This window comes from Platalea leucorodia (genome assembly GCF_965183815.1).
Source record: "Platalea leucorodia genome assembly, chromosome: 1".
In the NCBI taxonomy this organism is placed as follows: domain Eukaryota; kingdom Metazoa; phylum Chordata; class Aves; order Pelecaniformes; family Threskiornithidae; genus Platalea; species Platalea leucorodia.
This window is the reverse complement of record NC_138823.1, coordinates 78,165,175-78,191,849: the sequence shown is the minus strand read 5'-3', so window position 1 is coordinate 78,191,849 and position 26,675 is coordinate 78,165,175.

Sequence of the window (26,675 nt, the reverse complement as noted above, 5' to 3'; positions counted from 1 at the left end):
TTACAGACAGTAAATAAACATACAGCTCAATAAATATTAAATCTGTTTCTCTGTTCAAGATTGAAATAAAAAGGATCATAGGATAATAGGATAATTCAGGTTGGAGAGGACCTCAGGAGGTCATCTCCTGCAGGGTCAGAAGCTCCTGACCTCAAAACAGGATGAGCTATGAGGTCAGACCATGTTACTGAGGGCTTTATCCAGTCTGGTCTTGAAAACTTCCAAGGATGGTGACTGCACACAACTTCTTTAGGTGATCAGATCCACTGCTTGACTGCCCTCATAGTGAAAAAGTTTTTCCTTATATCTAGTCTGAACCTATCATGTTTTAATTCATGCCTGTTGTTTCTCATCCTCTCACCCCTGTGAATAACTTTGCTCCATCTTCTTGCTAACTTCTTCATGGGTACCAGCAGACTGCTGTTAGGTTCCCCCAAAGCTTTCTCTTCTCCAGGCTGAACAAGCCCCATTCCCTCAGCCTCTCCTCATATGGCATGTGCTTTCTCAACGGTTTATGCAAGTTTACGATTTCCAAGTCAGTTTGCAGCATTCTGTGACATCAGGACCAAGCTCTCCTCATGTGTCATTCAGGGAACCTTTAGAACCTACTCAGAGTTTGGAAATCCCACTTCAATAAAAGACCACCTGGGACTCAGACATTGCACTGATGAATGTGGCAATGCCTATAAACCCTATGGGAACCCGAGCTGACGTATTTAATCTTTGGAATGGAATGGGAAAAAAAAAAAAAAGTAAAAATAAAGGCGAAGAAGCAGAGTACCTTAGCAAGACTTTCAGAGATAAAGACCTAAGAACATTAGGGAAGGCATCCTCATAAAACAGTAACTATAGTAAAATTTTTAAGGGCTTTGTGTCTTTTATCAATTTAAACTGTGTAGACAAGCTTCTTAATTTCTTGAATATACAAGGTAAACCATTAAAGGCATTAATAGTATCAGAGGTATCATCTCACTGTAAAGAAAACTCCCACTCAGAGATAACTGTGTCCTGCTACCACCTAACATATTTGTTAATTTCTGAATAGATCGAGCAATTCCAGCTGTTTACAATTTGGCCATAGGATAAATTTAGTGTTTTCTTCTTATACATTCATATATGCTTGTTAATTAACCCCTCCTACCCCCAGGAATTTTTTACCCTACTACATCTAACTATATCAAAAATAATATATGTGGTGGCTCTATAACTTTCTGATGTTGTATTTTATCACAATAAGAAAATGTTATCTTATTCCTTTGGATATAGGGAAAGCAAAATAGTATATACTGTATTTAAATGGCCATGACTGTAGTTCATGTCTGCAGTGATTGAAGCCTACCAAAAGGTTTAAAAACTAATTTCTTATACTATTGCTTAAGTGGGGTATAAATAATACAGATTTTTGAGCCATCTTTTATCTCAGGGACAAGTTTCACGGATTTGTTAATTTATGTGAGCTGTATGACTAAGGACTTCTGAATTGTCTCCAGACACTTTTAGCAACACTAGAAATGAGTGGAACTCTCTTCCTGCATGGGTTAGGATTTTTTTTCTAATTCGTAACTTTTGTGAATTGTTCGACTATTTTTGATTGAACATGATCATGTATTACAACCTGTCTTTTGTTTAAACTCTTGTATATTTACCTCTAAATATATATATATATATATATGTAGAGAGAGAAGTATTTGGGGATATGCAACAAGCCAAGTTTGTACTCACATGCAAGGCAGGCTGGAAGAACAACCAATCAGGTAGTGCAAGCTGTCAAAGAGATTTCAAGAATTCTATAGGTTGAATCGGTTAAGGATCAGTTGATGGAGAGACAAGGGAGAACATATCCTCATAGAAAAAAAAAGATCCTAAATTTCAGGGTTGAAATGAAAGGGCTGTTGAATGTTTTTATGCAGTTTGGAAAGGGGAAGAAATTTGTACATCATCCAAATACCGGAAATCCTGGCTCAAATGCACCTGCTGTTTCTGGGCAGTCTCGTGTTATTCAAAATTGGAAGTAGTTTGTTCCTATGATGGTCAATGTCACAAGAAGAACCTAGAATTTTGGGGTTTTAGAATTGTTGATTTGTTTGACTGATTATTTGTCAGATGGTATGACAAATGTTAAGGCAACATAGAAAGTGCTGCAGATCCAGTACCACAATTTCTTTGCACAGATTGACACACGGTTTACAAGACCCTAAGAAAGTTTCACAAAAACTGTTACTGCTTTTATTAGACTTGCTTTTGTATATTATTGTTAACCAGAATTAATGAGGAATTCACAATCTAGCCCTGATATTAAACATGCCATATAATAGAAACAGTAGATATTAACTATATCTACTTTATTTCAAGCATTTGAGTAAGGCAAATGTCATATCTTAAACTGAAAGCATTCTAAAAATATATAGCTCTTTACACAGAGACTTGTATTAATGATAGCTCAAATCTAGAGCTGTTAGATGAAAGCATAACATCAAAGGAATCCATGACGGCAATTCTCACTTGGGTTAGAGCTGGCTTTGCCATAAGAGCTAGATCCAGCAGTAAACACGTGGGAATAATTGTCCAGCTGAGCAATTGGGAAATATTTGCAAACTTCCAGGCAGATGAATCATGCTCTAAAAACCACATTGCTGTTAACTTGTTGTATTACTTTTATTTTCATATTTTCTGTGAAAAGCAGTCATGTACCAAGTTGTGACTACTGTTGTTCCTTGACCTCTCTTGGTCCAGGCTATGACTGCAACTTCCAGGATCCCAACACTGTGTCATCATCACGTTGCTCTTTTCCACTTTCAGATTGGTTCAAGGCAGACATGATGCTTTCCTGGGGAGGCGACACTCTGTAACTGAAATTCATTCTGTTGATTACAATACCTCTCCTAGGTGCACTTTCTGAAAGAGAAAGAGAGAATTTCCATGCTTGAGACAGCATTTCTTCTGAAGCTGGAAATTATCTGGCATCTGCTGAGCTTATAAATGCTCTGTTTAACAAGTATTGCTTTGTTAATGCCTAAAATAATGCTTTTAAAATAGTTGCACTTCCTTTTCAGAAGTAATATTATTTACTCCTTTCAGAAATAAAGATAGTGTGAACAAACTGGTATAAACCAAATAAAACTGTAAGGCTATGAAAGAACAAAAAAACCCAACAGTGTCAGCATCTAGTGCTCCTACATTACACACTGAGTTGAAATACATATTATTTAAATACACAACAACAATATTTGAAAGACCTTTTCTTCCTTTTCTAGTATCCTTTTTTCCGGTTAATATGTGGAACTTTTTGCTTTTAAATGGTTGACCAGTTCAGAGGTCCTTAAATCAACAGCTTAACTTAGTGTACTTAAGAAAAATTAAAAATTGCAGTTTAATAATTAAAAAGTGTGGTCTCAGACCTGCAGACGTGTATCCTTTTATTTACTCACATGAGCTACTCCACTTAATTATCAATCAGGATTACTCACCGAAATGATATTAAACATGCACATGAGGATGAATAGCATGATCTCACTGCACCTCTTCCAGTTCTGTTTTCTAAGGTTTATTTCAAATCTCTGACCCTTTTAGTATCCTCATTCAGCAGCTTGCTCATCTGGGAAGTATATAAAGGAGACAAATCTTGCTTGTTGAGAATTATACCATTGCTTTAAAATGAAAAAGGGCCAACATGGACATTTTGTTCTTACAGTGTTTATCTTCAATTAGCAAAAGCTTTAGTTAGCCATCATTAACTCTTAAGTATGAAAATTAATTGCTGAAATTAATCCTTAATACATCCTTATGGTGTTTCTTCTACAAAATCAAAGATTTTTTTCCTTATTTCAGTTGCAGTGGCTCTAAAACAGTGAAATAATATAAAGAACAAGTAAATATAACTAATTAAGAAATGCTAAGTATAAAACTACACTTCTAATTGATATAAAGGGCCTTTTTCTCCTACAACATGCCATCCACAGGCAAAGAATGAAAGAATATCATACCCCAGGTCTCACATACAGGCCATTTTGCTAATAGCATGCAATGCAGGTGATATAAATCTCATCACAGTTTGACATTGTAGAAAGTCTCAAAGAGTTTCCCAACATTAATTCCAAACAAATTGATTTCAATTTATCTTCATACACCTGTGTAGTTACTTCTAGTGTTGCAATGATCAGCATGTATTCTGGAGACTCTGATTTTCATAGTAACGGAGTGAGAAGTCACATGTACCTCTCTTGCTTGTGTTGAAGCTGAAGAAGCTTTGCCCCAGTGGCTCTATTTGGTCTTAAGTGTTATTAAAACCTGTTCAGTGTAGCAAGGCCCTGGTCGCAGTTTCAGAGAGCAAGAAACTATGCATCCAACAAGTCAGCAAATAATGGAATAATTCATCAGAGTATCATGCAGTCAACAACCTGATTTCACTGATGACAAGCTGCTTAAGAATCCTGGTTTCAGAATTCAGAAGAGATCACGGGAAATGCCTAGGGGCACAAGAGCTCCAAGTTTGTTGACGCCCAATTGAAGATAGACTCATCCAAGTCTTGCCAACTCTGAGAATACCCTTAAAGCAGGTCAATGCATATGTCAAGGATGGCAAGTCAACCTCGAACTCTGTCCTGACACTCCTGACAAGTGCCCAACTCCTGAAAAAACCTTTTATGATTACAGCCTGATGCAAAATATGCTAGAAAAAGCTAAGAGAACAACTGCAAGCTCTTCAAATGATCATGTATTTTTCTTCTTGCATCTGTTTCACCTATTTGATGAAGGCTGTCATCTTCCTCTTAAGCATTCTCTTCTTTAAGCTAGAAAGTCCCAGCTTGTTCAACCTTTTCAGATCACATATACTACACTTAAGCTTCTTTCCATTTTTATCATCTGAGCTTCCATTAATTGCTTTACATCTTACTTGAAAACAAAGGTTTCCTGACAGGATACAGTATTCCAGCCTTACCTTGCTTTGTACTACATAGCAGGTTACTTAATATGTCTGTTTATACTTCCCAGAGTGATGTTTATCTCTTTTCACAGTATCCTGACATTGTTGTGTCACAGTCATCTCATCATCCTTCATATCTGCATAACTGCTGGAGACCCACTTCCACTGATCCCATCCAGTCTTCATGCTGTTTATTATTCCTGCCTAAGATTACTTTTCACTTTCTTCTGCTGAATTTAATTTATTTCATATCTTTCCCTAAGTAATTTTGCAATCTTTTTTCCTTTCAAAAGCTTCACTGAAGTCAAAGTAAGCAAAAGTTGTAGCTTTTCCTCTGTCCAAATAGAGAAAGAAGTAGTGGACTTCTGCAGAGGAGATTCTGATTAAATATTCAGGAAAGATTTCAACTGCTAAGAACAGCAGAAGAGTGGGATAGAGTGGGTGTGAAATCTTCATTGCTAGAGGTCCTTCAGATCAGGATCGACAGGCATCTGTCAGGAGTGACATAAGTACAAGTACAAAAGTACTTTATTCTGGTAATGGAATAGATGAGGCTCCTTCCAATGATTCTCTGCACAGAGGAAACCAAGAATTGTCTTCAACCGCACGAGGCTGCAGAGCAATTTACCACAGAACAAGTGAAAGGAGTCTCGATTAAAGAACAAAAGCTATGTTTTAACCACATTTGTCTACATGGGGCCTTCAAAACTAATTTCTAAGAATTTCCAAGGAATCTGAGGCATAAGGTGTTTGGAAATGTACATGTATGTAGACAGAAGCTATTGTTTGAATTGCTTTGAAGCATTTTTATACAAAGGCAAGGCATCAAAAATGATCTTTCATTAAAGGTGATTTTTTTCCACAAGAGATGCCGTTGACTAATTTTAATTTGATATTTAAAATAATTTAAGTGATGGTCAAAAGTTTGCTTCCACTTCTGGAGAAAGGCATTACACACTTCTTTGCATGTGTTTTCTCTTTCAAACTTCACTTTAGAGTCTTAGTTTACATTTCAGCAGAAGTGGCATTAAGTTTCAAGGCCTGTTGATACAATTATGAATTTTCATAGTGATGTTCTCTGAGGAACAAGAGTAAAATAAACTTAGCACTTCACATGGTAACTACCATGAAGCAACGAAGATATGAGTCAAATTCAGAAGGCTGGGTGGAAGGGGAGTGCAGTCTGTCTTCTACAGTTAGTAATGCTTAATGTGATGGACTTCTTTATTATTTTCTGGTTTCTGCAAAATAGCCTCATGCTTTTGAAAACAATAATTCAGAACTTGCAAACAGAATGCAAGCAAAGTTTTCCCAATGGATCAAGAAGTGAACCTGTATTTCACAATCACTCATTTCTCCTGCAGTCTTCCTTTTATTCTAGCAAAAAGGATCCTTTTACAAGGTTAGTTCTTGCAACAATATGTAACGTGCAACTGCAAGCAAGAAATTTCATGAGTAACCATAAGAAAAAAAAATGTTTTTGCCAGTTTGGTCATGATATAATAACAACTAAAATTTTACCGAAATTATTGTAAATACCTATGCAGAGATGAACTGGATTATTTGCTTCTTTTTCCTGGGACCCCACATGTACAGAGAGTCTTCCCTCTAAGCTCTGGAGCAAAGAAAGCATACCATTGACCAAGGGAATATTGGATGCAAATTCATAACGTTTTGGGGAAGCATGTTTATTTCAAAACTGCATCTTTCTCTAGCAACTACTGCAAGTAAAGTAAAATACAATACTCAAATCTGAAAAAGCAGGTACAAAATGGGACCTTTTACATCTTAAAATATCTATTTAAAGACAGTTTCCTTTTGCTTAAAAATAATTGATTCCCAAACATATGATTGAGATCAGCCAGAAGAATCGTGTGCAGCATTGCTATAGAAGAGCTAAACTGCAAGACTATGAAACCGGACTGGAAATAGATTAACACACAGAGGGATGCAAGCTTCTAAAATGAACCTAACAGTTTTGAAATTAGTTTTTCCTCAGGTTACTAGAGATCTCAGTGCAACTACCCTAGCTGGTTTTAAATCCTTAGACCATTTTCCTAACAGTAGTGTAATGTTGTTGCATAATGTACATTACAGATATGTGTACATTTATATGACCAGTTTAGTATATGACCCAAGAATGGTTATTTTACTTCTGAAGCTAAACTCTAAACAAGTTTGAATGCTGCTTTTTCCAATTGCAGATGGTATTTGTAAGTTGTGCCCTAAAAGCTACTCTTTCCAAACAAATGGACTGCTGCCATGCATGTGATCTGCTGTGGCAACTCTTGAGGACCACTGTTAAGCTGAACTGAACATATGTTTTTTTGTACTAGCAACAACAACAAAAAATCATGCTCCTCTTTCCCTTCTCCTGCCCCACTAATATTCTGCTTATGAAAGAGCTGCAGGGTCAGACACCCTCACAGAGATATTCTCAGCTCAGCTGTTATCTTGCATGTGAGAAGTTAACTTAAAAACAAGAAGATAAAACTATCACAAGGAGATCTAACAGAAGAGCAATGGTGTGCAATAAATGACGTATTAGACATGGTCAAGGAAACATAAGTAAGCAAAACAACTTTGCAGTGAGGAGTGTCTGCTGAGTAAAAGAAGGTTGGGAGATATAAGAAATGCAATAAGGCAGATGTAAGAAATAGCCTGAATTTGTGACTTCAGTGAGTGGCAAATACAGATATTAAAATTTCTTCCGACAACTTTAACTTCTAAATCCTCCAAATATCTGTGTCATTACACAACATCAAGAGATTAATAGCTGACATGTGATAACTGTTAGTAAAAGTACCATACAGGAGCATGAATCAAAAAAACCCTCAGTTATATCAAAATAATAGACTATCTGTTTTTATTAGACAGCATTAATCCAGCCAAAGAAGGAATTAAAACTCCAGCAAATAAATAGGTTAAGCTTGAGAAACAACAGAGATTAGAACTAAAGTCATACCACCATTAAATTCTTTTTGTAATTGATGCCCACTCTAAAAGTTTCATAAGGTAAAAGAAAATGAGTAATGATTAGAAATTTTTATTTAATTTGATCTAGTTTATTTGACTAGAAAAACAAACTTAAGAGTACATAGTCATAACTCAACAATACCATTAAGGACAAATGAGAACTAGGATCTGTGTTTCAGGGGAGTTTTGCCATTTGTAGTTTCTTCTGTTCCAGAACAGAAAGGAAACAAACAAAAAATGATGTTACTCTGATGACTGCATGCAATTTTAGCACCTCTTTGCATTTATCTACTTAGTAGCATGCGGGAGTAGAGAGCTCCACAAGGGCATCATTTCATTGTTGGCAGACAAGTGTTGGGTGAAGCATGACAGCTCTGACACCGTCTCATCCATACCATGCACACAGAGCATTCTTCCCTTCCAAACCAATTCGCCATTTCTTTTCAAAGGAAGACAGCTGCAGTGCTTGAAAACAGAGTCAAGGAGCATCTTCTCATTGGAACAGCAAGAATCATCACAGAATTTGTTCCCATGTAACACTTCTGGGCACTATTTTGTTTTGACATAATCTATTTCTCCCCTTGCATTTCCTTTACATTAGATCTTGCCTGTGAATCAGTCACACTCCTTCAATATATATTCCCTGTGTTGCATCTATCAAGAAAGCTAATGCTTCCCTTTTAATTAATAGCGCTTTGCTTCTGGCTCCAACATTCTGTAGAGTGGGATGAGTAACTTCTACTGAACTTTCAGAAGTGTGTTGTGTGCATGACATTGCACTTGTCCTTCTGGGTATCTTTTGCATTCCAGTATATTCAGAGGCTTCCTGCTGCGTGGTTCTTCTTTTGATTAGCTGCAACAGATAGGGGCCATATGCCCCTTTTTTTTTAAATAATCATACGTAAGCATATGTTAGAGAAAACAGTTTAGTGTTATGAACTTAGAGGTGGAAAAAACCTGAATAACTTATCAAGTTGCTCTTGCTGCCAGTTTGAAAAAACATCACTATTGGATTCCTGAGTGCAAGTCTAGGCTCACCAGATCATAAACTCCAAAGAATATGTTATCGATGCTTAGAAAAGGGGTATTGAGCCAGCCACCAGCAATCAGGCACAGTCAACATGGGTTCACAAAGGGAAAGTCCTGTTTAACCAATTTGATATCCTTCTATGACAAGGTCACCCACCTAGTGGATGAAGGGAAGGTGGTGGATGTAGTTTTTCCAGATTTTATTAAGGCTGTTGATACTGTCCCTCACAGCATCCTTCTGGACAAGTTCTCCAGCTGTGGGATGAGCGAGTTCGTGGTGTGCTGGGTGAAGAACTGGCTGAAGGGCAGGGCTCGAAGGGCAGGGCTCAAAGGGCGGTAGTGAATGGGGCTGCATCTGGCTGGAGACCGGTCACTGGCAGTGTTCCTCAGGGCTCAATTCTAGGGACAGTTCTGTTCAATACATTCATCAATGATCTGGATGCAGGAGTTGAATGCACCATTAGCAAGTTTGCTGATGATACCAAACCGGGAGGAGCTGACTCTCTTGAGGGACAGGAGGCCTTGCAGAGGGATCTGGATAGATTGGAGCATTGGGCTATGATTAATGGGATGATATTTAACAAGTCCAAATGCTGGATTCTGCACCTAGGACAGAGTAACACTGGGCACAAGTATAAATGGGGAGAGGAGTGGCTGGGGAGCAGCCCTGCAGAAAGGGATCTGGGGATGCCGGTCGACAGCAGGCTCAACATGAGCCAGCAGCGTGCCCTGGCAGCCAAGAGGGCAAACCACATCCTGGGGTGCATCAAACACGGCATAACCAGCCGGTCAGAAGAGGTGATTATTATCCCGCTGTGTTCTGCGTTGGTGCGGCCTCACCTTGAGTACTGCGTGCAGTTCTGGGCCACACCATATAAGAAGGGGGTCCTTGAATGCGTCCAGAGGAGGACAACGAAGCTGGTGAAAGGGCTGGAAGGCATGGCCTATGAGGAGTGGCTAAGGACCTTGGGTTGTCTAGTTTGGAGAAAAGGAGGCTGAAGGGAGACCTCCTTTCTCCCTACAGCTTCCTGAGGAGGGGAAGTGGAGAGGGAGGTGCTGATCTCTTCTCCCTGGTACCCAGTGATAGGACACGTGGTTCAAAGCTGCGCCAGGGGAGGTTTAGACTGGACATTGGGAAGCATTTCTTTACCAAGAGGGTGGTCAAACACTGGAACAGGCTTTCTAGAGAGGTGGTTGATGCCCCAAGCCTGTCAGTGTTTAAGAGGCATGTGGACAATGCCCTTAACAACATGCTTTAACTTGGTCAGCCCTAAAGTGGTCAGGCAGTTGGACTAGTTGATCGTTGTAGATCCCTTCCAACTGAAATAGTCTAGTCTATTCTATCACACCATCATTCCAAGATAGATAATTACTGATCTTAACTGCAGCTAGCAGTTAAAGTAACCACTAATTTAGCTTGGTTAGATGTTTCTACCAAGACCACTTTTTAACCTAGAAATAGATATTAAATAAGATAGTGTGTGAGAGCATAGGCATGTGTCTTGCTCCAGATTCATCCTTCCTCTTTTGATTGCCTGTTCCTGCCTTGCAGCACTTGTACAAAATACGGAAATCATATCAGAAAAAATTTTTACTTAAGATGGCTAAGCCATCTCGGGGACAAGGAAGAGCAACTAGTTTCATAATGAAAGATTAAATCTGTCTGGCTGCTATAGCGGAACAGACATTGGCTATAAAAAGCTAATGTGTTTTACTTATTAGAGAGAATCTCTTCCTAGCAGACCACAGGGCAGATTGGAAATCCCTGAAGTGTGAAAGGTAAAAAAGCCAACAGCTAGCTAACTGCACAGAAAGTCTCCTATCTAATCTCACTGTAAGTAGCTTCCTTTTTTTTTTTTATCTCTTTTTTCTTCACCGATAACATGAGAAGTTTCCAGCTATGACATTTATTTCGATGGATGAAGAAATCAGAGCGCTCAGGAGGTTGTGAATAACTTTTCTTTGTTTGTCTTACTGTACTTTGGCTGAAGAATGATTATAGCTGCGTAATAGTAGGTTATTCCTCACAGAAGGGTGTAGTGATTTTACAGATCTGGACACTGCAAAATCCTTCTTTCTGAAATTCAGCAAGCATTTTCCAGCAGAAGCTGTGCTGGCCAGGTGGGGAGCTGGTGTCACAGATGTCCCTGAGGCAGAACATCCATCCCTGGGATCCCAGAGATCCTCACCCATGCTCAAAAAACATATTTCCCAAAAATCTGTTTCCATAATCCATACTTCAGTAAATTCAGTCTTTAATTGAGCTGTGCTGTATTGCTGGAAAAAAATATGGCAAACATCACAGTTCGGTTAATAAATGCTATGGATATGAAATCTCAAAATGTTGGAGGAGAACATAAGTAAGGCTGTCACAGGTAGGCTGAGCACTATATATTAGAAAAAATATTAGTCTACTATTTAGAGGTTCCTCTAGTCTGTAGGCTCCTCTTTTTATTTCAGATTTTGCTGGTTGGTATGTTTTGCTATAAAGTACTATCTTTTTTATATTGTCTCTGAACATGTGCTCACTCCCAAACTAATTTTCAAATTCCATTGAAGAATCTTAGCAGGAAGGGTTGGTGGAACCATTTTTAATACATTCATTTTACTGATTTTTAGATGAAAAATATATCTATACTGGTAGTATGAATGTTCATTAGCTGGGATGAATTAAACAACTGTGAAAGACTGCTAAATTAAACGCATTCAAGTAAAAGGAAGTATTACTCACAGGCTCCAAGCATCTGCCTTAGATGAAATAGGCATTGGATACTCGAAGGAGCAGAGCCTTGTTCCACTGTGAAAAGAAATTATCTTAAGCCTTTACATTCAAGAGGTGAAATCAATGTACTAGACTGGCTACAGTTAAATAATTGACACCCTACAGGACAAACAGAGGAGATAATGCTGAACAAATAGGGACAGACTAATAAATGACTGAATTGTATACATCAGCATGAAGCAGTTGTTTTAATGGATTTGGAAAGGTTTTTTTTTTTTAGGGCAGTGAATGACAAAGATCTATTAGAACTGTGAAGAGATAGCATAACATAGAGCATATGTTTTTCTCATCTTTAGAGAAAGTATTGCTTTAACCAGTTAGGAATAAATAAGAAATTAGGAAAATACATGCCTCTAAAAATGTTGTACTGAGTTGCAACAAGTGCATAAACAGAAGTCAATTTAAAGTTGCAGAAATGCTACAAATATTAAATACCAAAATACTATACAGAGCTGTTCCACACCTTTTGTCAGATGTCAAAAAAGGTACTTAAGGAAAATACAGAGTAAAAATCTTTAAATAAGAGGTTCTTATTAATTGGAAGCTAAAGGCCCGTATACTACTGGGCACAGCCCCATCACTGCATTACATTCTGTGGAGTGGTGTATCACAGACTCTTATTCAAAGAACCTCATTTGCATCCAGATTTTTCCTAATGTCCTAGCTTTGTGGCACAACATCACTTTTTCATTTGTTTCTCTTTAAATATTGTCAGAAAAGAGAGAAATGTTTACACATATTAGAAACCATCAGCTTTTGTTTCAGCCACTGATAAATTTCTTGATACTATTAAAGGGTTGGGTATGTGTCCTGGATAAGATTCAAACCAAAACCAACTTTCTTTTCCCTTAAAGGTTTCTAAAAGGACATACTGTTTGCCACAACTTCATCAACTGTGAAGTTCCATGTTTTCAGGCACGATAAACAAATATTTTGTAGAACTGTATGCTTACAGAGACAAAAAACTTAGAAGCTACAAGTCATGATTTCAGAAGGGCTCAGAGGAGAGAGGAAAAAAATACAGTGTGTGTCTTCTCCTCTTATTCTAGCAGAATTTTAAATTCAGAAAAAAGAAGTTCCCTATTCTGGTCCCTTCTTCCCCTCCTATTTTTTTCCCCTCTGCAAGCACCTAAAAAAGTCACACATGAAAAATAAAGATGCTCATTATACATTATTATTTTCAACTCCATTTGCCTGGTTAATCTTTAAAGTGTGATGAGGTATGGGAAAGAAAGTAATATTTCACTTTCTGTATAAATTTAAGAAGTTTATTTCTTTGATTCATTATTTTCTTCTTTACATAGAGGTTGAGTGAACATGGGAACACTTTCAAGTAGAAATTAAGGACCTTTGCCAATTAATTTCACCACACTGGGAAACAACATGACAGTAGAATACTGATTCTTATAGATAATCTTTGAGTTTCGTGTTTCATAGGTGGGTGTGTTTAAAAGGAATAGCATATATTTATTTTCTGAAAAGATTAAGAAGGTTCTCCTAAAGCCTCTCAAAGACTACTAGGATGGCTGACAAATTTTGCTAATTTTTCCTTTGTGTTTTCCTCTCCTTAAGAGGAGGAAAAACTTGTTCCTTTGTCACATATGCTAAAATAGCTGTCAAATATAAGACAGCAACACTGCTTCTGGTAATCTACAGAACACCATATAATATTTTGATCAGAATATTAAAGCTTCCAAAAAGCTATTTTATAGCTTTTTTTTTCTTCCTTGTAGATGAACTTTATCAGCATGAAAATTAAAAGCAGTATGTTTACTCAGAATCTGAATGTGTGTGCTAGGGTTATGTATTTTGATGAAAGATCTTAATGCAAGTTAGGCATTGAGTCATAAGTTAAACCTGGTGGTGCCTGCAGTCTGTGTACAAGGCATACTGACTGTGTTCTGGTTTTGTTTACTCAACATTTTGGGGATGTAGCTATATGGCTGAGTTGTCAAAGGCTATTCAACATTCATTTTTTTAAAATTTCTGCTATTTCTAGATAAAAACATTTAGCATCACATGCATCATAGTATAAATACTTCTGTATATAGATAATATTGTCTAATTCTTAACAGACCTAAGAGGAAGTAATATGAGCTGGGCCATTCCCTCTTTCCGAAAGCTTGTGTTGCTTTCTATCTCATCCAGAACTGATTTGTAATGAACAGAACTCAAGTGTCGTAAGGAGCAGTGAACATGTTCCCTTTCCTACCACAGAACTCTGGAAAAGCAGAAATGAAACATCCTATAAGTAAGTGCTGAATCAGAACAGTAAAAGCACATTGTTTGCAAACTGTGAGAAAAGAGGTGACTGAATTGGGGCTACTCTGGGATTTCATTCCAATGGCTATTTTTATTCAGTCTTCTGCTGGTTTGGACAGAATCACACCCTTCCCTAAGCTTTCCACAGATATATCCAAGATGTATTCAAGACTAAGAAAGAGTCAATAATCAAATGGGCTTGGATGATCTCACACAGTTCAACAATTCAGACTCCCATCATTTTCACAAGGAGCCCTGGGAACATATGCTGCCCATTTCCCAAATATTACTAACATTTTGCAGAAAAAATTTGAAACCATGGGAAACTCTTGCTGCTGACACTGACTCCAACAGACACAGTTTATATGATATATGGGCAGCTGCAAAACTGATGCTTGTTTAAGCTGACTACCCCAAAGGAAAGTTGTGAAGCAAGGATGAAACAGGAATAGGAGTGGAAAGCAGTACAGGCTCATGAAAAAAGTGTGCAGCCTTCAGCTCTGAATAAACCTGCCACACCTATAGGTCTCTATCAACGTGCAGCCTGTGTGAGTTACAAACTCCCAGCTCCTTGTTGCCTCTCTCCCAGCCCTGGCAGCTCAGGGATCCCTTTGGAGCAGACCAAGGCACTCCCAGCTCAGGACAATCTCCAGCAGGCTCTCCTCAGCCAGCTGCCTCTTGTTAAAGGTAAAACAGATACTGTTGTCACAACCTAAAACTTACATCTCCCATAGGAGACAAATTTTTTTTGGTGAAATGCACAACAGCAGCTGATAAAGTGCATACAAGGTCATTACTGACTGGATTTTTCTGTTATATGTTTCAAATGTTCAAACAACTGCTCTGAGAGAAATATATCTAGCTTTTGTTCCTCTTGTTCTGAGACATAATAAAATCTTTCCATATTTTAAACTGCCTTTTCTTATGTTTTACTGTCTTTCCAATGCTGGTGCCCCTTCATTCATGCAAAAGCAGCCTGCATTTCACATTAGTATTTTCAGAGTCTGGCTCTCACTCCAAAATGTTCAGATGTCTGTGGAAAATGTACAAAAAGGTTTGCAGTAAGTTGTCAATGTCTCCCTCTAACTTTTATTTTTCCAGAGGACTTCTTAACTGCTTCACTGTCTAATCATTCACTAATTTTGCCTCAGTGGCCACTTTGCTGGGAACGTTAAAATAACTGTAGGCAGCTACATTTTGTACCTCATAATTTGACTCTGGTTTCTTTTAAAAATGCCCTGAGTGTTTATCATGCCACTCTGGCTCGGGCTGCTCTGAGTCATGTTCTGCCACTGGCAGTTCAGTCTTCATCCTAGCCATCAGAGTCTCCCAGTCTGGCATTTCAGACCATTAATAAAAACTTTTGAAAGAATAACTAGGTATGAAATGTTATTGACATGGATACAAGTAAACCTGTGTTAGTAATATTATCACTTTTAATTATTAGAACATTAGAGCTGTAATGTAATTGTAAAAGTCATAATAATTATACTACAGTTAATATATAAACTTATAACTGTAATAAAATAATGTTAATAGTAATAGTAAAGATCATGTTCATTATACAAGCAATTAAATGGTGGTATAACCAGTATGACCTAATGCTTATGATAGCAATATTACCTATACTATTTCCTGGGTTTGCTGTGGTAATGCTCTGTTGTTAAATATTGTTTGATTCTGTATTTTATATTTTAGTATGTCTGTTAAAGCTGCTGCAGCCATGAAGCATATGTATTTTGATTCCTCCCTTCTGTATACGTCATCCTACTTTCAAATGTCTCACTCAGTGACAGGCCAATCTTTTTTTCAAAGGCTATGACAGACAATAACTGTCCACAACCAGCGAGATAGGATTATACAAATTGCCCCTTTCACCCAAGATGAGTGATATGTAATTCCAGAATTGCCTTCATTAGGGTATAAAAATTGTTCCGAGCTAGCCAGCTAATAAAGCATTATTTTTTTCGACTTCCCAGGGGAGAATTTTGAGGCAAACAGCACTGCATAGAATTTAGTACTTTTCTTTCTGCGCCTTTTCCTTAGTTATTAAAAGCTTTATTCTGCAAAGTCTCAGTGGAAGTAATAGAATAACAATACCCCAGCCTTAGGTATATGTAAGAACTAAGATAAGTTTTTTTGCTATATTTCTGTCTCAGTGATATTCTGCCAGTTTAATTAAAATTATTCACCAAGTAATGGCTTATATTCTATAATAAAATTATAAAGCTTCCTGAAATACATGTGTTAAAGCAGGTTACCCATGTGATAAAATCTTCAAAAAGCCTATAGGCACCTACACTTTTACTGCCAGCCTGCACTGTCAAATACCCTCTGTACGCACTAACCCCAGGATGGTCTGTACACCTGACGTCTCCAAGATACCATAGCTCAGCATTTGCATTCAGCAAGCAGCCCAAGCCCTGCACAGGCTCTGGACACAGGGGAGGGGAACCAGATGGAGACCTCGGCAGTCTCCTTTCATTTGTTGGCCAGGATCAGACAGACTTATTGCCTACCTCTGCAGCCTTAAGCACGGGCTGACTGCTATCACCTGTCTCCCTAACTTCTCTCTCTACCAGTCAAAATTTCTCTTTGGGAACTTGATGATCAACAGAGCTGAGCACCATCTCAAGCAAGCTATGCTTTTGGTCTCTCTGTTAAAGACCAATTTATAGCCTAAGATGGTACAAAATTCAGGAATCCGGCATCACTCAACTTCAGAAGGTCCCCCAGAAAAGCAGGGAAACATTTTTTCTCAGCTAGAGGAATGAGCGCTTTATTGTGTGACTATGATTAAGAGAGGCCGAGCTCAGGGAAGAAAAAGGAATTTAAAAAATAGGCAAGTAGTTCATCCAATAAATCAATTAAAACCATTGGCACTCACTGTAAGCCTTAACCCTTTTTGCACACAGTGCAGTAATTAATTGTCTTTACTAACTACTTCTCATTCTCCCAGACACCATTAAGACATTCTGAGCCCATACCTGGAGTTTTCCATTAAGGGACATGTTAATAAGATCACAAGCATAGTTTTCTGGATTACGGTATTAAAAAACATTCCCATTTTGAAAATAAATTGTTCTGGATTAAACCACTGCATTTCTTTTCAGTCATCCTTTATTTCTGCACCACCTTAGCTTTTCTCTCTCTTGTCTATGCTTTCAATATCCAAATCAGTTCAGGCAGGCTCAGAATTTAGAAATAGGTTTTGCTGTTGTCTGTATCAGCTTTTTAACATGATACTTTTTTTTGTTGCTTTTTCATCAGTTTTCTGTCTTTACCCAGGATTATGCATTTGTTTTTTTCTAATCCTTAGAAAACCAAGCATTGTATCTTTGCTTTTTTTGACATTCTTCCTGTGAACTACAAGTATCAGCATATGCTTTCTCTTCTGTCTCTCCAGCAAAACTTAGGGCTTCAAGTTCCTCCTAAGTAACTATTAGAGTATTTAAATATTACAGTCAACTAATCTGGAATTCTGTGGTCTCCTCAGCAGCCTGTCCCAATGTTTTGAGTAGAGGTTGCCCATACAGTAGTGTCCTCAAAGCCCTCATTTTGTTTGTTTTGTTTTTTTTTTTTTCTACCTCTACCTTCACATATCTAAAGGCACATGAAGCTCTAGGTTCTAGCTATTTTCATGAGCAGGTCTTATTCATAACCTATCACCACAGCCATGTTTGTTAAAACTCTGTGCTTATACTTTAGATATGAAGGAAATAGCAAAGAAAGATCATTGTCAGTATCAGAATTGGGATAAATCTTCTTAGCTGCCATAAAATAAAGCTCTTCTTACCATGCTAAAGATGAAAGGAGACTTTGTCTCCTCTGGAAACTCTGCTTTCCATCATAGACTATTTTTTGGGTTTTGATACACTGCCCTGCGCACTTTGTTACACTAAATTACCACTTTGTTCCATCTGCAGAGGCATTAAATTACTACCTGTGAATCAGCCAAAACTCAAGCAGCCATCCTTTTGATAGAGCTGAGCAAATAAAACAAGAAACAGTCTAGTTTCCTTACCCCATATTCATCAATATTGGAAGTTAACTCAAATCTTCATGAGACTGGGGGAAAAAAAGAATGCTAGAAAAAACCATTTTGTTCAGGAGTGGTGATGGAGCTCGCCGATATTGCAAGAAGGGACTCTGTCATCATTAAAGTTTCATGGAAATTGGAGAGGAGGAAAAGGGAAGGTGCTTCCTAATGTAGAAGACGTCACACCCATCTTCAGGAAGGGCAAGAAGTTTCTCCTTATATGCCATGTGCTGCAGTTCTCTAAGCATTTTGGTTATCCTTCATTGGACGTACATGAGGATAGCCATATATTTCTTATACTGGGAAGCCCACAAGCAGACACAGCAGTCCAGCTGTGAAAATCCTAGTGCTAAACAGAGGGGAGTGCTAAACCTCCCTTGACTTGCTGGCTACACTCTTGCTACCACAACTGGGTGAGTTGTTGGCCGCCCTTTGCTACAGAAGCATACAGCTCACCCATGTGTACCTAAAGTTCTTGTTGTACACCAGGATTCCCCTCTCCTTTTCTGCAAAGCTGCTTTCTAGCCAGTTGGTGCGCAGCCTGTATTGCTGTACAGAGTTATTCCATCCCACATGTGAGACTTCTGGAGCAGTACAGTGCTAAATACTCACCTTCTTACAAAAATCCTAGGAAAACACTCAGAAGTCTTCACCATCTGTTGAAACATTACAACGGACAAGCAGCTGACAGATATTCACCATAGAAGAGAACAGAAGCAGCCCAATAACTTTAAAGATGGCTGTTGGGTAGAGGAATCAGCATGGAGCATGATGTCAGTTTTCTGAAGCTTAACATATCTGGTCTGAACTGAAGCCAAATTTTGAAGCCACTGATACAGCTAAATTGTGTTCCTTGTTGTGCTTTCAAGTTTAATTGTTGAAATGGCTGGCTAGTCTACATGTAAGAGGAATCTACACAACCGATTGTTTTGCCATTGGTTAGTGAGGTAACTCCAGAAAAGTATTAATTATTGTTGATAGCGGAATAGCATGAAGCCTTATGTTGAGTCAGAGACTAGTTTATTGTAACAGAATAGATAAGACAGGAATGTTACCTGCATAAGGGTTCACCATCTTCCAAATCAATCCCCTTCTTCTTCCACCTTTTTTAAAGAAACTTGTACATAATTACTAATTTTATCGAGAAAGACTTGATAACATAATCAAGCATACAGGGATATAACTCCAACTATAGACACTCCAACAGACTTAATATACCCAGCTACAAGAGGATGAACGGCTAAAGCATACAATGTTATAAAATGTAAATTACGATTCCATAAGGAAGGCTAAAACTACAATTAGCATAAGAGACAGCACAAACACAACAAAAGAGCATGGAGTAGGGTTCTAATTAATAGGAGAAAGTAGTATAATCACAGACTAAGATCTGTCTGTCCCTGTTTCAGCCTCTGGTTTACGTTGGAGTCTTGTTAATTAAATATTCATAATCTACCCTTTTTTTCCAATTAAATAGTAATCATATCTGTCCTAAGTTGAAAGGTCATTTATCTAAGGAACTTTGCTCCAGATTCACTCCTTTCATCTCATGTCTTTTATTTGAAACAGCTCTTCTTTCTATGACAGCAAGTATTGAAAGCCAAAATTGACTGAAATTGCAACTTGTCAAGCTATTCAAGAGTATACCAGACACTATATTATATGGAGGGTGCTTCATGACTAAAGCAGCTTGGGGAAATGGGTTTTTGTAGTTAACATATCTCTACGCTATTTCTTTAAAGAAACCAAATGAATGCATTTCCCATAATTCTTGTTCTCACTGACTAATATGACATCAATGTGGACACTTTAAATTATATGAAGCTTTTAATGTTTCAGCTGTGTTTCCACATCTGACACACATTTAAACTTTACAACAACCTAATCCTGCTTTCCAAAAGAAACAAAATTGTATCTTTTTCTTTCATTTTTAGAGATATTCTCTGCCATTTCTACAATCTTTGAATATTTGATGGCAAAGTCTTAAAGAATTCCCTTCCCTTCCCTTCCCTTCCCTTCCCTTCCCTTCCCTTCCCTTCCCTTCCCTTCCCTTCCCTTCCCTTCCCTTCCCTTCCCTTCCCTTCCCTTCCCTTCCCTTCCCTTCCCTTCCCTTCCCTTCCCTTCCCTTCCCTTCCCTTCCCTTCCCTTCCCTTCCCTTCCCTTCCCTTCCCTTCCCTTCCCTTCCCTTCCCTTTTTTTTTTTTTTTTTTTTGTCCTCTGAATTTCAGAAGAGCTTTTAGGTGCATTTTTCCAGGTACCTCAGACAGATACTTGACGATAGTATTTATGAGCAGGTCTTAATACATCTACATCTTTTCTTGAAGCAGGCCAGATGTGAAACAGCTTGTGTCTGGATGCTATATAGTCCTAATAGGATTAATTGTGCTTGATTTAGTACCCCAGCCCAGAGCAATACCAACACAGACTGCTTTTTGATAGCACGCAGAGCAAGCTCAGGACTGATTGCAGCCAGTCTTGCAAAGACACTCTAAGACTTTCACCAAATGCCCTCCTTAGCTTGCCAGTAGGACATCAGCAAGATGCTGCTGATGCTCTTGTCAGGAAGATGCGGGTTCTTGGTCTGCAGCAGGAATCAGTGCTGGAAACATCATTTGATGCCCAAAGAAGTGCTGTTTCTTTATTAATTGTTTAAAACAACCTTAAAAATGAAATAAACCACCTCCAGACTCAGAAATATTCCCCTCTAAAGCAAGTAAATGGCATTCCTGCAACAGGCAACTTGCCAGAAACTTACTGGCCGTTACCACCAATCCCACTGAGGGAAGTAGAGGTGCTGTGTTTAAAAGCCTTAGGCCTTTCCTCATTATCTGATTGTTTCCTGAGCAGGAATAATTTCTCTGCCATCTCTGGCAAATTAAACTGAAAAAAAAATCCAAGCAAGCTACTCCCTGAGATTTATTTCCCCTGTATCCAGCAGCAGGCTGTTTTCTTGCATGTTAGACCAGTACCCATGAGCAACCTGACCTCATACAGTATAGTTAAGAGAGATTTTTAAATAACCTGAGAAAAAGGGATGGGCAATGTATCATTACCTTTGCAAATATATGAGACATGGAAGTGGAAAGGCCAAAGCATTTTAACATTAACTCTTGATTCTAACTGGTTTTCATGACTCATTCAGTTGGTGAGTAAATAGCCAGATTGTGCCAGAAAAGGAAAATATGAACAGCTTATTTAAATTAACATATGTTCAACTCAGGAAACTGTTTCCTGTTCCAATTGCAGGTAGGGGTGAGATAGCTTTGTATTGCCATAAATAAGCTTAAAAGCAAAGAAACTAAAAGTGTGGATGAAGCAGTGTAAGTATCATAAATAACACTGCTGCCTAGTAATACACGCCTAGAGCTTCTGCCAGGTAGTGCCACATCTACGTGCCATGTGACATACTATGTTATACACCATACTAAGGTTAAACAACCCTGTATTCTGTGAGTAAAGCAGCTTTCACTACCCCACTGAAATTTTTAACAGACTCCTAAATGTTGTTCTGACTAAGCATTGACTGGTTTTCTTTACAGTGCTGGAAAGGCACATGGTGCAGGGTTTCTTTTACTAGCCAAAAGGTAAAAGTTGCTGCTGTAGATCTCTTAGGTGACAAAGTAGCAATGAGAGAGAGTTCAATAAAGAATGAGCTTCCTCAGGCTTCCCATCAACAAATTCTGAATTATGCTCAGCTGAGATAGATCTGATAAAACCAGCCATACGAAACATGTGTTTTATTTATTATTACTGTGGTGGGTTGACCTTGGCTGGCTGCCAGACCCCCACCCAGCTGCTCTCACTCCCCCTCTTCAACAGCACATAGAAGAAAATAAGATGGAAAAGCTCATGGGCTGAGATAAAGACAGGGCAATCGCTGACCAATTACTGTCATGGGCAAAACACACTTGACTTGTCCCTAAACTAAATATAGTTTATTGTCAATTAAAAATAGAGTAGGATGGTGAGAAACAAAGACAAAACTAAAACACCTTCCCCCCACCCCCTGCCTTCTTCCCTGGCTCAGCTTCACCCCTTCACTCCTGACTCTTCGACTCCTGCCCCCCGAGTGGCACAGGGAATGAGGAATGGGGGGCTGCGGTCAGCACATGACAGCTCCTCTGTGCCACTCCTTCCTCTGCACACCTTTCCCTGCTCCAACATGAGCTCCCCACAGGCTGCAGGGAAATACCTGCCATTCCACAGCCTTTCGCAGAATTATCTTCCACATTGAACTTTAAATACTGTATCAGCCAATGCTTATTTGCGACACAAACACTTGATAAACTGAGTAATGCAGTTATGAGGGTAAAGCAAAGAAAGATGCCTAACGAGGCTCAGTTTCTTTGAGCAAGATGACTTCTCATACCCAGCATGGGTCGTGCGCGTTGGTGATGTGGCTGCCAGCAGCTGCACACACTGCACTTCGATTGACGCACACTGCTTGGTCTGGTGTCAAGACTGATCTGTCCAAAGCTGGGGATGCCGTTCCCACACTGGGGTTCAGGGTCTAAGCCAACACATAAGCCTAGACTTTCTGAACCCTACTTTCCTCCCTACGTGTTTCTTTAATGGCTCTTAAAATGAACAGTTTCCTACTTAGTCTTTCTCTGAGGACTGAGGTGCAGTACTTGGATGAGGCAGCTGTAGTGATCTGACTCATGCTCAGTTTATACTCAATTTTCAGGTATTAAACTGACACTCTTAAACATGGTAGAATTGCTATGCTGTGCCCCACTGGGTTTCAGCTTGATGCTCTAATGCACATTTTCTCAGCATTTGGCTGTTTAAGGCTTCTTTTCTCCATTCCCCAGATTCTTCATCATCACAAGTCTTTTTACTTGCATCCTTTTTCTTAGAGTTTTTCTTACTCCTCTTATTTACTCACAGGAGATTGACACAGCTCTTCTAAAACAGTCTCCTTGCCACAGTATCTAATAAGATTTTTTATACTTCTCTGCTTGTAAAGTGCTTTTATTGTCAGTTTCTTTTTAACCAGAATGACTAAAATGACATCACTGTTTAACATGGAGATGGCAGAGACTCTGGCCAATGAAATTTCCATCTGCAAATGTACCCAGTGGAACCCTGATATAATTCTGCTACAGAATTTATATCAGGGTGGTTTTTTTAATGGAATATTGCTTGTGTGTGTGTATACTACCTGAGGGTAGTTTTTTTAGCACAGAAAGGAGTACAGGGCTTTGATCTCCAACCCCAAGTTCAGGTTACCTGTTGCTTACATGTTCAGGTAGGCAAGGTCTATTTGTGGATAGAAAGTAAAGCTGATCAAGCTTTTATGCTGTAATTGTATATAAACCAATGTATTTAAACCATTCTGAGCTGGACACTCTGCTAGTGTAAAGCAGCACAGCTGTTTTTTGATTATTAATCATCTCCTAAGAGTGTCCTAAAATCAAGACAAGGATCATTCTTCTGGGTTATCTTTGGTCTTCTGGAGGGCTAAGTGATATATTTTCATAATACTTGTCACTGAAACTCACAATTCTCTTTTCTAGAGTCAATGTGTTCTTTGTTAGTGGACTGGTGAGGGAAGACTGTGGATTGTAGTGGTGTAAAGCTAAAGGGCAGAATACAGAAGCCTCAGGGTAATTATAAAACATTGTCATGAGAAAACCTGACCTTATTGGGCTATACAGAGTGCAAATATAGAAAAGTTATAGAAAAGTTGTATGATAAATACAGAAATGTTATTCTGGATTTGAGTACCATTGTATTTATCTAGTTGATGTCATGATGCAAGAACTGATTCAAATGTATATTTGGATTAGAGTTGAAAATGCTGTGTTTTTTGCAAATTCTAAAAGAAGTGATTCTTCCCAATGTGTGATTGCAGTGCCAATATTTTACTTCAACATCCATACAATACACATGCTAGCAGTATTTTTCTTCTTCTGTACCAGCTCTGCTGTAGATAACATATAATAGTAATCACTTTCACTCAGAAAATATATAAAAGTATGTTGAAGAATGGCTTAGAATCACCTCCAGCTTCACTACTACTACAGATGAAAATCCTAATGAAGAATTACTTACTGCTTTTACAACACTTCCAAGCTAAATAAAAACATGCTGTGTTACAATATATATATATAAAAGTCTCTGACCTCAGTGATATAAATGCAGAGAGATACTGCATTATAAGTACATGAGAAAAGACTGGGCAATTGACTTTTCCTTTGGCAGAGATTTAAGATCTTGCTTCTAAATTGAAAAGCACTGTCAAAAAATATAAGCAACGAACAGTTTTTTGAACAACTGGGTTCTCACATCTTATTTGAGAGGCAAAATAAGAAGATTTTTTCAAATTAGCAGTCTTAATTGCAATTTATATAAAAAATGAATTTATTAATTATATTATTCATTCTAGCTCTGTAGAGTAAAAATAGCATGTGTGTGAGGAAGAGGAAGAGAATAAGATGGTAAACACTCTTATTTGTTATACTTCCTAGGATAAGTGAACTGCAGAGCACGGTAACATCTTGTTACAGGACGGGAGAAAGAACTCAGTGATGTTACTACTGTAGGATGTATGAGAAACAGGCAAGCAATTCTTTGAAAATATTTCACAGAATAAGAGAAAGAGAACATCCTTTTCAAAGTTGGAAAGAGTCTTCTGAAGGAGCCAGCAATATCTAAGGATTTTAATTAAGGGACAGACTCTCCACAGGCTGAAAACATGGTTAAGAGCAGCAAGTTCTACAAGTTTTGCAGTTGCTTAAAGGTAGGTGCCTTTTGACTTCAGTATGAAAACAAGTACTTTTGCTCTAAAGTGGTAAAATTCTGTCAGAGTTTAGGATTCAGCTAAGGGTAAATTGCCTGGTAATGATTGTGGGGTCATTTCCAGTTTGGAGCTCCCAAGTACAAGAAAGATGTTGCCACACTGATGCAAGTCTAGTGGAGGGCCATCACTTGATTATGGAGTTGGAGATCATGATATACAAGGAGAAGCTAAGAACTGGGTTTATATGTCCCTGAGAAGGTTAAGGGAATATCTTACTGGTGTTTGAACTATGTAATGGGAGGGTCTCAGAAGTGCAGACTGGAAACACAAGGGGTAATGGACATAAGTTGCAACACAGAAAATTCAGGCTAGATTAAAGGAATGCATTTTTACTGTGAAGGTTGACGAGAACTGAAACAAGTTGCCAAGAGAGGTTGTGGAATCTCCATCTTGGAGATATTCATATTTTGACTGGATGAGGTCCTGAGTAAACAAATTTAAGGTAGCCATGATTTGAGCGGGAAGGTTAAACCAAAAGAGCTCCAGAGGTCCCTTCCAACAGCAAGAACTATGGGCAGAACTATGCAAAACAACAGGTATGTCTCACAGCACCAGTGGGTATCTTCTCCACCCTATGGTGCAAGAAAAGTAATATGTCCAAACTGCTAAGGCTGAACCTCCCTTTATGGTAACTCAGTTACTTACCGAGATGTGAAAGAGAATATGCACTGCTACAGCAATGTCATGTTCCTGGTGTCCTTACATCCCTTCAGTGCAAGAACACAACTACAATGACATCATACTGCTTTTGATACAGATCTTAGCAGTTCCTCTCCCCATCCAGTGTCCTTCCAGCAGTCTTTCAAACCTATATGAAAAGGCATTTGTCTAACTCCTCCATGCCTACTCCACAATATGGGCACTTTTCAGTCTACACTGGTGTGTGAGTCTACTTTGCTGTGTGGCTTGAGACACTTTGAAACCTTCTTCTTTAATTTGTCTTATCAGAAACTATCTTTTTTTTTTCTCTTAGACTGGGTAATAAAAATAAAAGTCTGTGTCCTTGAGATAGTGAAAAGTGTCACATACACTCTTAGTCTTCCTTTCTTGATACCACACTTACCTTTACAGTAAAGTGCAAGATAATTTGAGTAAATTTATGTGAATAGATTTATTATTAATTATTTAATTAAATTTAATTATTTTGAATTTATTAATTTTAAATGTATCAGTGCATTGGATCACTTGTTTCAGTTATCTAAAGAACTCTCTAAATAAGTCAAACTGCCCTTTTGCCTTTTCCCTCTTCTCTGCCTCTTTCCATACATTATTTTCATCACTGCTGCCTGAATAGCTTGCTCTATTTTTATACTCCCCCCTCCCCCCCCCCCCCCCCCCCCCGTATATTTCTGGTATCTGGTCTCTAATAGTCTCCTCAGATTAGCTCCCCCACACACCCTTTTTAAATGCTCATTTGGTCTCCCACAAGGAGACAGGGTATAGATGACTCAGCTGAAAAAGGTGGAAGATCGGAGCTTGTATTCTACTCTACTCAAAGAATGGAAAATGGAGTTGTGATGACAAGGCTGGTGGTTCACATCTTTACCTCTCTACATACACCCTCTCTTCTGTTTCCTCTGTGGACACAGACAGTTGAAAGGATGAAGTGACAAACATGCTGAGCCATTTCAGCCCTCATTCTGTGTGTTTATCTAGTCTGCCCAGTGAAGTACAGGAACTCAAGAAAAGGAACCAAAAGCAAGTGTTACTTTTCAGCACAAAATATACATTAATATCCTTTATCAGACATTTAGATACTCCAAATAACATGCACCCTGGATAGAATTGAGATTATTGATGGGAAACTTTGTAAATGTCTTTAATTTATAATGTCTTTAATTAATAATTATGTCTACAGT